This window comes from Ochotona princeps, chromosome 10 (genome assembly GCF_030435755.1).
Source record: "Ochotona princeps isolate mOchPri1 chromosome 10, mOchPri1.hap1, whole genome shotgun sequence".
Classification (NCBI taxonomy): Eukaryota; Metazoa; Chordata; class Mammalia; order Lagomorpha; family Ochotonidae; genus Ochotona; species Ochotona princeps.
This window is the reverse complement of record NC_080841.1, coordinates 67,040,372-67,048,443: the sequence shown is the minus strand read 5'-3', so window position 1 is coordinate 67,048,443 and position 8,072 is coordinate 67,040,372.

Below are 8,072 nucleotides of genomic sequence, written 5' to 3'. Positions count from 1 at the left end.
TTACAGAGAGAAGGAGAGACTCAGAGAAAGATCCTTCATTTGCTGGGTCACGTCCCAAATGGCTGCATTGGCCAGAACCGAGTCGATCCAAGGCCAGGAGCCAGTATCTTTGAACCAGGTCTCCCACATGTATGCAGGGTCCCAAGGTTTTGAGCCATCCTCCACTGCTTTCCCAGACCACAAGCAGGGAGCCAGATGGCAAGCGGAACAACTGGACACGAACCGGCATCCATATGGGATCCCAGACATGTAAGGTGAGGACTTTAGCCACTAGGCTACTGTGCTAGGCCTGCTCCATGTCTTTTAAATGAATAAATACAGTTTTTTTTTTAAAGATTGTAAGTTGTAGTGTCAACAAGAAAAATAAGCCCCAATCTCTGAGGGCTAGGTTCAAGCTAGGATAAAAGTTAGCCCAATTTCAAAGCTCTGAAGTTAGGTTACTGAGGCAGGAGCAGTATATGAGTACAAATATGATTGGGTTGGAGTTTATAATCAGCAAATTCAATGTAACTCATTGCCCCTGCCACTGTAATATTGCACAAACAGGAAATGCACACACAAGACTTCCATGGTGGTCTTATAGTACTAGCTTTGTTCAAATTCCCAAAAGGACACGCCAGTTGGGATGTATGCTCCTACTTGTAACCAACTTTTAACCATTCACTTTTTTATGATTTCATTGTATTTTAGAAGCTCTATGCATTTGAACACCCTTTCACATGGTTCTCTCACTCTTTCCAATCCATTTAAGATCAGGCAACCTGTAGTGGTAGATTGGCCTGGTGCTGCAGGTGTAAAGACTTCAACGCACACCTGGGTCTTTTTCCATCTGGGCTTGGGTTAGTGATCGTTTTTACAATATATCTATTCTGGTAACAAGCAAGGCTGCCCTTTCAAATTAGTATTTCTGCTACAATACTTTTAATTTTCAAGAGCCCCTGCTTTTTCACTGAACATTTTCTAGATAGCAGGCTATCCTAGTGTCACGATGCTATACACTACAGCTTCTTCTTTCATTGCCTATTGTTTTCTTCACCTGTCTTTGTGGTAATCTGCTGTGGCCCTTGCTTTTCATTGTGAAAATTGTCCTCAGCTGCCTGATTGCATTCTTTCTCTGTGTTTAATGAGACATTAGAAAATTGATTGGTGGGGCTGGTGCTGTGACATCAGCATCCCACAGTATCACCCATTTCAGGTACTGGTTGCTACATTTTTTAAAAATTGGTTTTATTGTTAAGACTTATTTATTTACTTGAAAGTTAGAACCACAGAAAGAGAGAGAGAGAGAGAAATATGACAATCCACCTACTGGCTCACTCCCCAGATGGATGAAGCCAGGAGGCAACAGCTTCTTCAAAGTCTTCCACATGGGTGCAGGGGCCCAAGCACTTGAGATATCTTCTGCTGCTTTCCCATACAAGATGCTGTGTTGAGAAGTGGGGCAGATGGGTTATAAACCAGTGCCTATGTGGGATACTAGCATTGCAGACAGTGGTTTTATACAGTAAGCCACAACACAGGCCCTGCTGCTCCATTTCTGACCCAGCTTCCTGTTATGTGCTTGGGAAAGTAGCAGAAGACGGCCCAAGTAGCTAGACTCCTCACATCCACACAGGAGACTCAAAGGAAGTTCCTGGATCCCCTGAATGCATTCTGTCATATTTCTGGTTGTTGCAGCCATTTGTGAACTGAACAAGCAAAGGAAAGACTGTTTCTCAATTCTGCCTTTTAAAAAAATATTGGCAGCTCCATGTTGGAAGCAGCATCTAAAGGGTCCTCCTACTGGAGGGTGCTGGGCCACCCTATATCTCCATTTCTGGGGAAAACCTTCACATGTTCACACCACGTTCTCCCTCTCAGGTTTATTCTGTCTCCTCAACCAGGAGTTCTCACTGCTATGCTAGAGCGAAACGGGGAAGTGGACACGAGGTGGGCCAGGATCACCTCTTTAGTTAGGGAGTCTCATGCCTGAACTTTGCTGTTACCAAATTCAATGTCCCCCATAGTTCCATTTCTCTGCAGAATCAGTTCCCTTCCTTAGGTGGGAAGCAGAATCTAGCTCAAGAAAGTGTCGTCCAACTGCCCCTTGTACACTTTCTCAATCAGGCCTCCTGTTTGGTACCTCGCTGATGGAGTGCCTGCCTTCTGAAGCACTGGGACCTCCAAATCCCTGAGGCTGTGCAGCAGAGCCAGGATGCTTCCCTGTATCCCTGCAGACTCAAGGGTTTTTGCTTTCTCTGTTCTGTCGGCAAATTGCCAAGCACTGACCTGCTTTCTTCTACCCAAATGTTGCAATGTCATCTGCCTTGAGTGCACACCACCACTATCTTCTTTGTCCTTTTGGGTTTATAACCTACATCTGTGTATCTGAACATGAGCAGGAATTCACTCTTCCTTGTTTCACTGGAAGCCTGGTAGAAACTTGAGGATCAAAACCGTATGGTATTGAAGCAGAAGAGCTCTAGGTCAGCTTTTCCTTTGATGGGCTTGAGCACAAAGTTGAGAAAATTCTTACTAAGGATAAGGCTTGTCTGTGCATTTCAGAACTCACTAAGCCTGAGACACTTCCCTGTTGGCAGCGAGCCAGTTCCAGATGACTGGAGGGGGGATGGTGACAAGTCCATGGCATGTGTCCCTGGAAAGGAGGAAAAGCAGGCTCACTCACTCCCACAAAACAGTCAGAAGAGATACTCGTGGGCAGATACTCAACAAAGCTGTCAATGGCCTCAGTCTCCCAGATTCAACCTCAAAGAGGACAAGAGCTACTGGACAGCCCCAGATGACTCCTGGAGATGAGACATCCTCCCTGATGCTACTTCCCTACACCTCCGTAAACATTTGCAGCTATGCCAACCTCCATGTCCAGTTAGAAAGAGAAGCAGAGATCAAGTTAACCTGCAGGGCAGGACGGCAACAGGCTCCGTGGGTCTTGATTCTTTTCTGTTTCCTCACAGATCAGTATGCCGTGTGCCTTTCACTTCTACTCCATCTTAGTCAAGAGAGCTCCTGGCTTCTCCATCTTCCTTGACTTTGCCAGAACGCTACAGTGGGCAAGCTCCACCAGTGGGCAGTGGGATGCAAGGTGAGAGGAGCTCTGGACCGGCTTCTTGGGGTGGAGGGCAAAGGCAGTCAGTTCTCTAAGACCTACAGCACCTCTAGGGTGGAGGGGCCCACCTACCTCTTTCTCAGGCTGTTTGTGAACATGCTCTCTTTCTGTGTGGTATTATTACATTTCCTTAAGCTTTGTACTGCAGCACCAGCAATTTATTAAAAACCCACACAACATGCAAAGACATCATTCAAAGCAAATAGACTCCAAACTGGAATAGAATATCACCAACTCACAGGTGCCCTTTTCTTACCCATACTGTTACCTTACTCTCTAGTCTTCAAACAACAAAGACTGGTTTTTATTCAGTTGATTACTAAATAAATCAAACAATATAATATGTTTCTTTGGGGACTGAATTCTTCTGTTTAACACCATGTTTGTGAAATCCAGACATGTTGTTATGGATAGCTTCAAATGTTGTTAGTTTCAATGTTGTTCTGAATGCTCTGATGCAACAAAGCCATAGATAAAATTAGTTTTTAACTGTAAGATTCAAATACCATTTAGGAAAATCCTTTCTTCCACTTGTCTTAAAAGCTACAGGAACAAAGAATTATTTGCATTTTAAGCATATTCATGGAATGGTCCTGAAATTCTTTCCTGTATGCTAAAGAAATGGTAAGAGACCCATAATTTATCTATGTTATCCAAGCCTGTGGAGTTCTGCAGGTGCCTAGGGGGTTGGATCTGAGTGTTCTTCGCCAGTTTCATTCCCACAGGTCCTAGGTAGCCCACTTGTTAGAGGCAGATCCTCCTACGATGAAGCAGCCTCTGATTTCTCTGAGAACAGCGGAGAAGAACAACTGCGGTCCAATCTTAGATCTGCCTCTTATCTATATTTATATGGCTGTGTAAATTACCAGAGCCATCTCCAAGGGAAATATCAAGATTAAACATAATGAGGACAGTGTAACGACTTGCTCACAGCAAGTTTTCCATCCAGTTTAATTGTGAAATCACTAACATTAATGAAATTTTTATTTAGCTAACGAAATAGCCTGTGGTCAGATCAAACACCAGTGAAATTCATTTATTTCTAATCTACGGAGACATAATGCCAAATTGAGTTTTATATGCTAATGTTTTCTGAAATAAAATAAAACCAAATGATGACACAAAGACATCGAGACACTTGGGAATTTATCAGTAAGCTGCCAATATTTCCTCTCTCTTTACCCTGGCGTTACACACAGCTCCTGCCCGTTGCACACAGTCATGTCTTCTGTTAGCACAAGGGACCCCACAGACTTCATCAAAACCTCTAAGAGGAGTTAAGTTTGTAGGCCAGTGGGCCAGTCACTGTACAGCTAGCAGCTTGCGGGAGGAACAGAGGGGAAGCTGGTGTATGACACTGGCTGAGTGCAGTGCCCAGATGCTGTATCAGGTTACCTAGTGGGAGAGACAGGACACCACCCCCCACTCCCACCCGCAAACGCTTGTCCCATCCCTACCCAATGTCTATTTGCCTCTTATAATACTTTTGCTAGGAGTTGATGTACCCTTATGGTGATGAAACCAATTTCATGGTTTTCTTTAATGAAACAGATATTTCAGTTAGTGCAGCATTTGGGAAAATGAGAATGTATTGACAACAGAACACAGGGCTGACCCTAACAAGCACAAGGCTCCCTCCCAAGGGCTTATCAGGCACACGCTGAGACCCACCCACCCCTCGCATTGGTAATTTGGCCCAGCAGATGCAACAAAGCCATGTGTAAACACCAAATTGCATGATCTTGGCTCTGAGCCCAACCACTAACTTAGTGAAGGCAGAAGTGACCCTGGGAGCCATTAAAGAAAGATTACCTTGAGAGAAGCGAAAATAAGAACTATATGCTCCCAGAAAGTATCAGATGAGAAAGGAACTACCCTGGAGTGATTTGCTATTTAGGGGAAAAAAAGATGGAAACTTGTGCCCCTGAGAAAACATTTTCCCATTGATCTTAACAACAACGTACATTTGGAAGTTAAACCTGATCATTTACACCTCGCTTAGACCTGTGAAAACTATGAAACTTGTCTTATTGTTCTCTATCCCAGTATACGCATGGTTATGTGCATGGTCATTTAGATTGCGGCTTCCAGTCAGTAGGCTACAATCCTTCCTCAACACCATGATCAGATTCAAGGCAACCTTTACCCAGCTCTCTCTCAGTGGATTCTCTCCACTCAGTGAAGTTCGCACTCCTTTGTTGAACACCCAGGGCGCTTCACAGGCCAGCTTCACATGCTATCCCATGTACATCCCAATGCTCGCCTCACAGTCCCACCAGCCTGACTCTTCTCTATCCTCCGTGCAGGCCTTACTTACTCCTAAGTTTTCTTTATTTCACTTTCCTCACCACTGTCTATTCTTTTGAATTCTGATAAACTTCTATGTTGCAGCCCAGATATTATTATCACTGAACAGCACTGTCTAGGGATGAGATAGACTGAGCAGGGACATCATGCATAGGAAGGAACTTTGTGTTCCGGGGAGCAGATGGTACCAAGGGAAATATTTGTTTCAGGATGAGCACAGAAAGATCTCAGCCTAACCGTTAAGTAGCACAAGGTCATAGGAGCCTGGAAAGTGGTACTGTTTGATTCCAAAGCTTAGAAGGGATTGACAAACACTGTGTGTGCACAGTGGGCTTGTTCACCATCCCCCACCATGGGAAATAGATGTGCCTCTGGCATTGCCATCTGCCAAAATATTTCTGTGGAAATAACAGCTCTGAGCAAGTGAAGCTTTGAAGTATTTTGTAAACCTCTGGTATATATTACTTTATGTGATTTCCTTACTCCCATTAGCTGTAGGTGATAAATGTGTTGGTGTTTGGCTGCTCCTGGCTGCAGGCTATTGCAGGTGAAGCACAGTCTGTTTATTTTTGTAACCTCACAGGCATACTGGAAGACAGCACACAGCAGGCAAATTATAACGTATATAAGAGCAAAGCTGTGAAATTCCTGGGTCTGTTTCATGAACAGAAACATCAACTGCTTTTTTTTTTCTTTATTTCCTTTAAAGAACTGTTTCAGTTCTATTTGAAAGGCAGAGCTACAGAGAGAGAAGAGAGAGAAATCTTCCATTCATTGATCCACTCCCCAAATGTCTGCAAAAAACAGAGAAAGACCGATCTGGAGCTAAAGGCCAAGAGCCGGTAGCCAGGAGCTTCTTCCAGGTCTCCCACATGGGCTAAGGGACCCAAGCATCTGGGCCGTCCTCTACTGCTTTTCCAGGCCACAATCATGGAGCTGGCTCATAAGTGGAGCTGACAGGACTCAAAACCATGCCCATATGGCATGCCAGTACCAAAGGCGGAGGCTTAGCCTATTATGCCACAGCACCATGTGAGGCTGGGATGGGTCAGGCTCTCGGAGGTAGAGGCAGAGGCTTCCAGGATGGCCTTAATGTCAGAGCTCTTCATGGTTTCACTGACTTTGCTGAGGTCCCTGCTGTGTCCCTGACGTCCCCGTCACATCAACAACAACCAGGCCCTTCTCTTCATGCAGGCCTCTCCTAAGCTGGGAAGTGAATTGCCTCTGCTCTCCAATTTTGTTCTCAATGGCACTCAATGCTAGCTCTTTCATCCCTAGCCATGAGGCTGAATCCCACTTACAAACACATCTTCCCTATCTGTATAGATTTATTTAGTTATTTATTTTGTTGGAAATTCAGATATACAGAGAGGAGGAGAGACAGAGAGGAGGATCTTCCTTCCAATGATTCACTCCCCAAGTAAGCGCAACGGACCGGTGCTGCTCCAATCCGAAGCCAGGAACCAGGAATTTCTTCCAGGTCTCCCACATGGGTGTAGAGTCCCAAGGCTTTAATCCATGTTCCATTGCTTTCCTAGGCCACAAGCAGGGAACTGGAGGGAAAGTGGAGCTGCTGGGATTAGAACCGATGCCTGTATGGGATCCCCACACATTCAAGGCAAGGACTTTAACTGCTAGGCCTCTGTGCCAGGGCCCGCCTATCTGTATAGTATAGCCATCTCATCACATCCTATCAGTATTCACTAATCTCAAAGTAGAGGGTGCTGGCATAGAGGTACATCGAGAACAACCCGGTGACTCCTTCTGCCAGGCAAGAAATTGTGTCTGACCTTCAACTTCTCAATCATGGCTCTGAGAGGCCAAGTCCATCAGCTTCAGAGCAGGCCAACGCACCAGTGGGACCGTCTCACAGACAGTGAGGTGATAGGTCTGTGGGGGCATATGAACTGGTCTTCCATGCTGGTCAACTCATACCCCCATAATCTTCCCATGCTCCTCTTTATCATCATTAGAGAGCTGAGGCCAGGAGAAATACTTGAGTTCTAGCAGGTCCAGGAGAATCAGCAGCCATTGCCCTCCAAGCCAATGCCAGGACTGTCAGGACCCCGGGGTCGGTGCTCAGGGTGGGACTTGGGCTGGGACTAGAGCCAGGCTAACTGGGGATCTCTAGGAGAATTTCTTAGACTTTCCTTTCCTTAGTTTTGATGACCTTGGCAGTTTTGAGGAGTTCCAGTCAGTGTTATGCAGAACACGATTCACTTTGGGGTTTTCTGTTGTTTTTTCCATGATTGAATAGGTAAAAGGGATTTGGAGCAAGACCACAGAGATGAGACAGCCATCTCATCCCATCCTGTCAAGAGCACAAGTTCCCAGTGTGACCGGTGGCTGCTGATGTTGGCTGTAGCCAAAGGACCTGCATGTCATTTGCCTGGCTCTTCTACGGGGACCTTTCCATTCCCTTGAGAAAGAGTATGGAAAGGGCACGGCCCAGTCTGAGGACTGAGGAATTGAGCAACACCTCCCTTGCATGGCTCACTTAGAATTCTCCCACACAAGAGTTGTGTCTCTGGTTCCTCATGTCTATTCAGAGTGGAAGTTTTAAGTCATTGGAGGTTTTGTCATTGTCTCCCTTCTGCCATGATGATTGCTAATCGCAGTTCCATAGTCTGGATCCAGTAGTACAATGGATCAATGGAAC